General features: G+C 43.6%; 1 pseudogene; it reads left to right on the top strand.

The window, feature by feature from the left end:
- The first annotated feature begins 4805 nt into the window (after nt 1-4805).
- On the top strand, nt 4806-5770 carry LOC141997768 (olfactory receptor 6N1-like; annotated as a pseudogene).
- Nucleotides 5771-7715: the final 1945 nt, after the last annotated feature.

The following is a 7715-nucleotide window of genomic DNA, read 5'->3' as shown; positions in this document are numbered from 1 at the left end:
GACACCTTACTTTGTTTAAGAGCTTTTGGTGAGGGATCGTGTCAAAGACTTTCTGAAAATCTAAGTACATTGTCATAAATATAAAGGGAAGGGTAAACACCTTTAAAATCCCTCCTGGCCAGAGGAAAAACCCTTTCACCAGTAAAGGGTTAAGAAGCTAGGATAACCTTGCTGGCACCTGACCAAAATGACCAATGAGGAAACAAGATACTTTCAAAAGCTGGAAGGAGGGAGAAACAAAGTCTCTCTCTGTGTGTGTGATGCATTTGCCGGGAACAGAAAGGAATGGAGTCTTAGAATTTAGTAAGTAATCTAGCTCGAGATGCGTTAGATTCTGTTTGTTTAAATGGCTGAGAAAATAAGCTGTGCTGAATGGAATGAATATTCCTGTTTTTGTGTCTTTTTGTAACTTAAGGTTTTGCCTAGAGGGATTCTCTATGTTTTGAATCTAATTACCCTGTAAGGTATTTACCATCCTGATTTTACAGAGGTGATTCTTTTACTTTTTCTTCTATTAAAATTCTTCTTTTAAGAACCTGATTGCCTCTTTCATTGTTCTTAAGATCCAAGGGTTTAGGTCTGTGTTCACCTATGTAAATTGGTGAGGATTTTTATCAAGGCTTCCCCAGGAAAAGGGGGTGTAGGGTTTGGAGAGGATTTTGGGGGAAAAGACTTTTCCAAGCGGGCTCTTTCCCGGTTATATATCTGTTAGATTCTTGGTGGTGGCAGCAATAAAGTCCAAGGGAAAAAGGAAAATAGTTTGTACCTTGGGGAAGTTTTAACCTAAGCTGGTAAAAATAAGCTTGGGGGGGGGGGTTTCATGCAGGTCCCCACATCTGTACCCTAGAGTTCAGAGTGGGGAAGGAACCTTGACATACACTATATCCACTGTATCCCCCTTGTCCACAAGCTTGTTGACCCCCTTCAAATAATTCTAGTAGATTGGAGAGGCATGATTTCCCTTTACAAAAACCATGTTGACTCTTCCCCAACAAGTTATGTTCATCTATGTGTCTGACAATTCTGTTTTTTGTTTACTATACTTTCAACCAATTGGAAAGTCAGGCTTACTGGCCTGTAATTGCCGGGATCACCTCTTGAGCCCTTTTTAAAAATTGGGATCACATTCGCTATCCTCCAGTCATTTGGTACAGAAATGATTTAAATCATAGGTTACAAACCACAGTTCGTAGTTCTGCAAGTTCACATTTGAATTCCTTCAGAACTCCTGGGTGAATACCATCTGATCCTGATGACTTTTACTCTTTATTTTATCAATTTGTTCCAAAACCTCCTCTAATGACACCTCAGTCTGGGACAGTTCCTGAGATTTGTCACCTAAAAAGAATGGTTCAAGTTTGGAAATCTCCCTCACATCCTGAGCCATAAAGACCGATGCAAAGAAGTGATTTATTTTCTCCGCAATGGCCTTAATGTCCTTTAGTGCTCCTTTACCATCTTGGTTGCTCAGTGGCCCCACTGGTTGTTTAGCAGGCTTTCTAATTCTGATATACTTAAACATATTTTTGCTATTACTTTTTGAGACTTTCGCTAGCTGTTCTTCAAATTCTTTTTTGGCCTTCCTAATTATATTTTTCCACTTCCCTTGTCAGAGTTTAATCATAGAATCATAGAAACATAGAATATCAGGGTTGGAAGGGACCTCAGGAGGTCATCTAGTCCAACCCCCTGCTCAAAGCAGGAACAATCCCCAATTAAATCATCCCAGCCAGGGCTTTGTCAAGCCTGACCTTAAAAACTTCTAAGGAAGGAGATTCTACCAGCTCCCTAGGTAACGCATTCCAGTGTTTCACCACCCTCCTAGTGAAAAAGTTTTTCCTAATATCCAACCTAAACCTCCCCCACTGCAACTTAAGACCATTACTCCTTGTCCTGTCATCTTCTACCACTGAGAATAGTCTAGAACCATCCTCTTTGGAACCACCTCTCAGGTAGTTGAAAGCAGCTATCAAATCCCCCCTCATTCTTCTCTTCTGCAGACTAAACAATCCCAGTTCCCTCAGCCTCTCCTCATAAGTCATGTGTTCCAGACCCCTAATCATTTTTGTTGCCCTTCGCTAGACTCTCTCCAATTTTTCCACATCCTTCTTGTAGTGTGGGGCCCAAAGCTGGACACAGTACTCCAGATGAGGCCTCACCAATGTCAAATAGAGGGGAACGATCACGTCCCTCGATCTGCTGGCAATGCCCCTACTTATATAGCCCAAAATGCCATTGGCCTTCTTGGCAACAAGGGCACACTGTTGACTCATGTCCAGCTTCTTGTCCACTGTCACCCCTAGGTCCTTTTCTGCAGAACTGCTGCCTAGCCATTCGGTCCCTAGTCTGTAGAGGTGCATTGGATTCTTCCGTCCTAAGTGCAGGACCCTGCACTTATCCTTGTTGAACCTCATCAGATTTCTTTTGGCCCAATCCTCCAATTTGTCTAGGTCCCTCTGTATCCTATCCCTACCTGCCACCGTATCTACCACTCCTCCTAGTTTAGTATCATCCGTAAATTTGCTGAGAGTGCAATCCACACCATCCCCCAGATCATTAATGAAGATATTGAACAAAACCGGCCCCAGGACCGACCCTTGGGGCACTCCACTTGATACCGCCTGCCATCTAGACATGGAGCCATTGATCACTACCCGTTGAGCCTGACAATCTAGCCAACTTTCTACCCACCTTATAGTGCATTCATCCAGCCCATACTTCTTTAACTTGCTGACAAGAATACTGTGGAAGACCATGTCAAAAACTTTGCTAAAGTCAAGAAACAATACATCCACTGCTTTCCCTTTATCCACAGAACCAGTAATCTCATCATAGAAGGCGATTAGATTAGTCAGGTGTGACCTTCCCTTGGTGAATCCATGCTGACTGTTCCTGATCACTTTCCTCTCCTCTAAGTGTTTCAGGATTGATTCCTTGAGGACCTGCTCCATGATTTTTCTGGGGACTGAGGTGAGGCTGACTGGCCTGTAGTTCCCAGGATCCTCCTCCTTCCCTTTTTTAAAGATGGGCACTACATTAGCCTTTTTCCAGTCATCCGGGACTTCCCCCGATCGCCATGAGGTTTCAAAGATAATGGCCAATGGCTCTGCAATCACAGTCACCAACTCCTTTAGCACTCTCGGATGCAACACATCCGTTCCCATGGACTTGTGCACGTCCAGCTTTTCTAAATAGTCCCTAACCAGTTCTTTCTCCACAGAGGGCTGGCCACCTACCCCCCATGCTGTGTTGCCCAGCGCAGCAGTCTGGAAGCTGACCTTGTTCGTGAAGACAGAGGCAAAAAAAGCATTGAGTACATTAGCTTTTTCCACATCCTCTGTCACTAGGTTGCCTCCCTCATTCAGTAAGGGGCCCACACTTTCCTTGGCTTTCTTCTTGTTGCCAACATACCTGAAGAAACCCTTCTTGTTACGCTTAACATCTCTTGCTAGCTGCAGCTCCAGGTGTGATTTGGCCCTCCTGATTTCATTCCTACATGCCCGAGCAGCATTTTTATACTCTTCCCTGGTCATTTGTCCAATCTTCCACTTCTTGTAAGCTTCTTTTTTATGTTTAAGATCCGCAAGGATTTCACTGTTAAGCCAAACTGGTCGCCTGCCATATTTACTATTCTTTCTACACATCGGGATGGTTTGTCCCAGTAACCTCAATAGGGATTCTTTTGAAATACAGCCAGCTCTCCTGGACTCCTTTCCCCTTCATGTTAGTCCCCCACCGGATCCTACCATCAGTTCCCTGAGGGAGTTGAAGTCTGCTTTTCTGAAGTCCAGGGTCCGTATTCTGCTGCTTACCTTTCTTCCCTGTGTCAGGATCCTGAACTCGACCAGCTCATGGTCACTGCCTCCCAGATTCCCATCCACTTTTGTTTCCCCTACGAATTCTTCCCGGTTTGTGAGCAGCAGGTCAAGAAAAGCTCTCCCCCTAGTTGGCTCCTCCAGCACTTGCACCAGGAAATTGTCCCCTACATTTTCCAAAAACTTCCTGGATTGTTTGTGCACCGCTGTAGTGCTCTCCCAGCAGATATCAGGATGATTAAAGTCACCCATGAGAACCAGGACGTGCGATCTAGTAGCTTCTGTGAGTTGCCGGAAGAAAGCCTCATCCACCTCATCCCCCTGCTCCGGTGGTCTATAGCAGACTCCCACCACTACATCACTCTTGTTGCTCACACTTCTAAACTTAATCCAGAGACACTCAGGTTTTTCTGCAGTTTCATACCGGAGCTCTGAGCAGTCATACTGCTCCCTTACATACCGTGCAACTCCCCGACCTTTTCTGCCCTCCTGTCCTTCCTGAACAGTTTATAACCATCCATGACAGTACTCCAGTCATGTGAGTTATCCCACCAAGTCTCTGTTATAATTCCTTGCCTTCCTCTCTTATAATCCCAATCACGTCATAATTCCTTGCCTTCACCAGGACCTCCATTATGCTCTGTCCTTTTTATTTTCTTCACTAAGATTTAACTTTCACTTTTTAAAGGATGCCTTTTTGCCTCTCACTGCTTCTTTTACACACTCACCTATAGCATCAGCTTCTGGCTACGGATGGAGACAACGTACAAGATAATAAGAAACTATCTTCTGATGTGGTGTGGCAATTGTTATAGTCCTGTTTCCTTACAATGTTTTAAAATGATCATTAACTTAGTCCTGGAAGAGTGGGGCAGGGGACTGAGTTTGCTTCTTGGACATTTTAAGGTGAACTGGCTGAATACTGATTCCAGTTATTCTGGTATATTTGTATATTGTTATTACTTTTCTTTATTGAGATAGCTGCATTGAATGGAGGAAAGGAAGTGGGGAAATCACATGTTCATCAGAGAATTCATCCTCCTGGGATTGGAGTATCTCCCTGAACTGCAAGTTCTTCTCTTCCTCCTGTTCCTAGTGATCTACATTGTGACCATGGTTGGGAACATTCTCATCATTGCCCTAGTTGTGGCTAATCGACACCTTCATACCCCCATGTACTTCTTCCTGGGGAACTTGTCCTGACAGAGACCTACTACAGTTCCATCATCCTGCCCAGGATGCTGGCCAGTCTGCTGACCGGGGACAGAAACATTTCTGTTAGTGGCTGCATCACGCAACTTCCTTTTTTTGGTTTCCTGGCAGCTAAAGAATGTTACCTCCTAGCAGCGATGTCTTATGATCGGTATCTGGCGATATGCAAACCACTGCATTATGCCATCCACATGAATGGTAGGAACTGCCTCTGGCTGGCATCTGGGTCTTGGATCAGTGGATTTGTGGGCAGTACAATAATGACATTTTTGGTATCACAATTAACTTTCTGTGGCCCAAACGAAATTGACCATTTCTTTTGCGATTTCACCTCAATGATTGAACTCTCCTGCAGTGACATCAGTCTGACCACCCTGGTGACTCTGATACTTTCTTCCACTGAAACCCTGATCTCGTTTCTGTTAACCATGACATCCTGTGTTTGCATCATGATCACCATTCTGAGGATCCCTTCCACCAGCAGGAGGCAAAAGGCCTTTTCCACCTGCTCCTCTCACCTTGCCGTGGTCACAATTTTTTATGGCACCATAATTATCGTCTATGTGATGCCAAAAAACAGTACACTGAGAGAGCTGAGCAAAGCGTTCTCCATCTTCTACACCATCCTTGCTCCCCTGGCCAACCCCCACATCTACAGCCTGAGAAACAGAGAGGTCAAGGAGGCCCTGAGAAAAGTTTGCTCTAAGTATCTTGCATTCACAAGTTTTAATGCATTGGAATAAATCAGTCTGGATTTATTAGCCAGGAAGCACTATTTAGGACACCTCTAGCTCTCGCCAACCCCCTCATCTACAGCCTGAAAAACAATGAGGTCAAGGAGGCCTTCAGAAAAGCTCTCAGTAAACTCATTGCACAAAATTCTCAGCACCGTCTCTGTAGAAGTAAATGGAGCTATGCTGGTTCAACCAGCTGATTGGCTGCTCCATGGTGATCACAAGACATCAGCTGGGATTCATTAAATGAGAATTAATCCCTATGGTTTAAAAAGTCTGGTTGGGCTGCAACTAGGTTGACAAACACTCAAACCATCCGGCACCATCATAAGAGAATGTTGGGATGTATTGAGTTCTCAGACAGCTGCATCGACTTTAGGACAGGTGTTTGCTTCACTTCTCACTTGTGGGATCCATGGGGTGGTTTGTGGGGGGTAGTGGGTGTCTCAGGGGTGCAGAGCAGGCTAAATAATGAATCCCACCATGTGGAGGATCTGAAATGGAGTAGATAAATCTGACCAAGATTGCAACAGACAAGATCCATTCTAGGGTTGAAGGTGCTAAAATATATAACTCAGTAAAAACATCATTTACCGATGGCTGTCTGTCAGGGTTTCCTCCCCACTCTGAATTCTAGGGTACAGATGTGGGGACCCACATGAAAGACCCCCTAAGCTTATTTTTACCAGCTTAGGTGAAAAACTTTCCCAAGGTACAAACTTTGCCTTGTCCTTGAACAGTATGCTGCCACCACCAAGTGATTTAGACAAAGAACAGGGAAAGGACCACTTGGAGTTCCTCTTCCACCAAAATATCCCCCCAAGTGCTTACACCCCCTTTCCTGGGGAGGCTTGAGAATAAACAAGATGAGCACAAACCAGCCTTGGATTTTTAAGACTCAAAAAACTCAATCGGATTCTTAAAAAACAGAACCTTATTAGAAGAACAAAACAAAAACAAAAATAAGAGGACAACTCTGTAAGATCAGAATGGAAGATAATCTTACAGGCAGTCAGATTCAAAATATAGAGAACCCCTCTAGGCAAAACCTTAAGTTACAAAAAGACACAAAAACAGGTATATACATTTCCTCCAGCACAGCGAATTTCACAAGCCAAAACAAAGAAAACCTAATGCATTTTCTAGCTAGATTACTTACTAACTTTGCAGGAGTTGGAGGGCTTGTATCCTTGAACTGTTCCCAGCAAAGGTATCACACAGACAGACAAAAGCCTTTCCCCCCCCCTCCAGATTTGAAAGTATCTTGTCCCCTCATTGGTTATTTTGGGTCAGGTGCCAGCCAGGTTACCGAGTTTCTTAACAGTTTACAGGTAAAAGGACTTAGCCTCTGGCCAGGAGGGATTTTATAGCATTGTATACAGAAAGGTGGTTACCCTTCCCTTTATTTTTATGAAAATGTCAATGGTGGTTGTCTATGTAGCATTTTAATATTTTGACTAATATTTCCATTATAATGAAACAAAAACAAAGCAAAGTATCAGTCTTATTTATTGTGTCTGTCTTTCCTTTCAGTTAATGCACTTCTCATAATATCTGCAGTTATGTGCATTCATTTTCAGACATCGGTTTTGGCAGCAGAGAAATCAAGACTGATCAAAGGTCAACAAGCAAAACAAAATGACACACACAACACAAACATAAAATCTTCCCTCTTTTCTTCACATTACAATCCACCAGCTCAAGCCAGCTTAGACTTCAGTAAGCATTTAGCAAGTGGCATGATGGTCTAAATCAATGGTTTTCAACCAGTAGTTTGTGGACCTCTCGGGGTCTGCAGACTATGTCTAAGATTTTCAAAAGGGGTCACACCTCCATTTGAATTTTTTTAGTGGTCTGCAAATGAAAAAAAATTGAAAACCACTGATCTATATACAAGGCTCTTGTTCTGAGGTCGGGAAACACCAGCTTCAAATCCTTAGCCAAATCTAGCTGT

Source organism: Natator depressus, chromosome 13 (assembly GCF_965152275.1).
Source record: "Natator depressus isolate rNatDep1 chromosome 13, rNatDep2.hap1, whole genome shotgun sequence".
Taxonomy (NCBI): Eukaryota; Metazoa; Chordata; order Testudines; family Cheloniidae; genus Natator; species Natator depressus.
The sequence above is the reverse complement of the archived record's forward strand: the minus strand, read 5'-3'. Positions and strand labels throughout refer to the sequence as shown.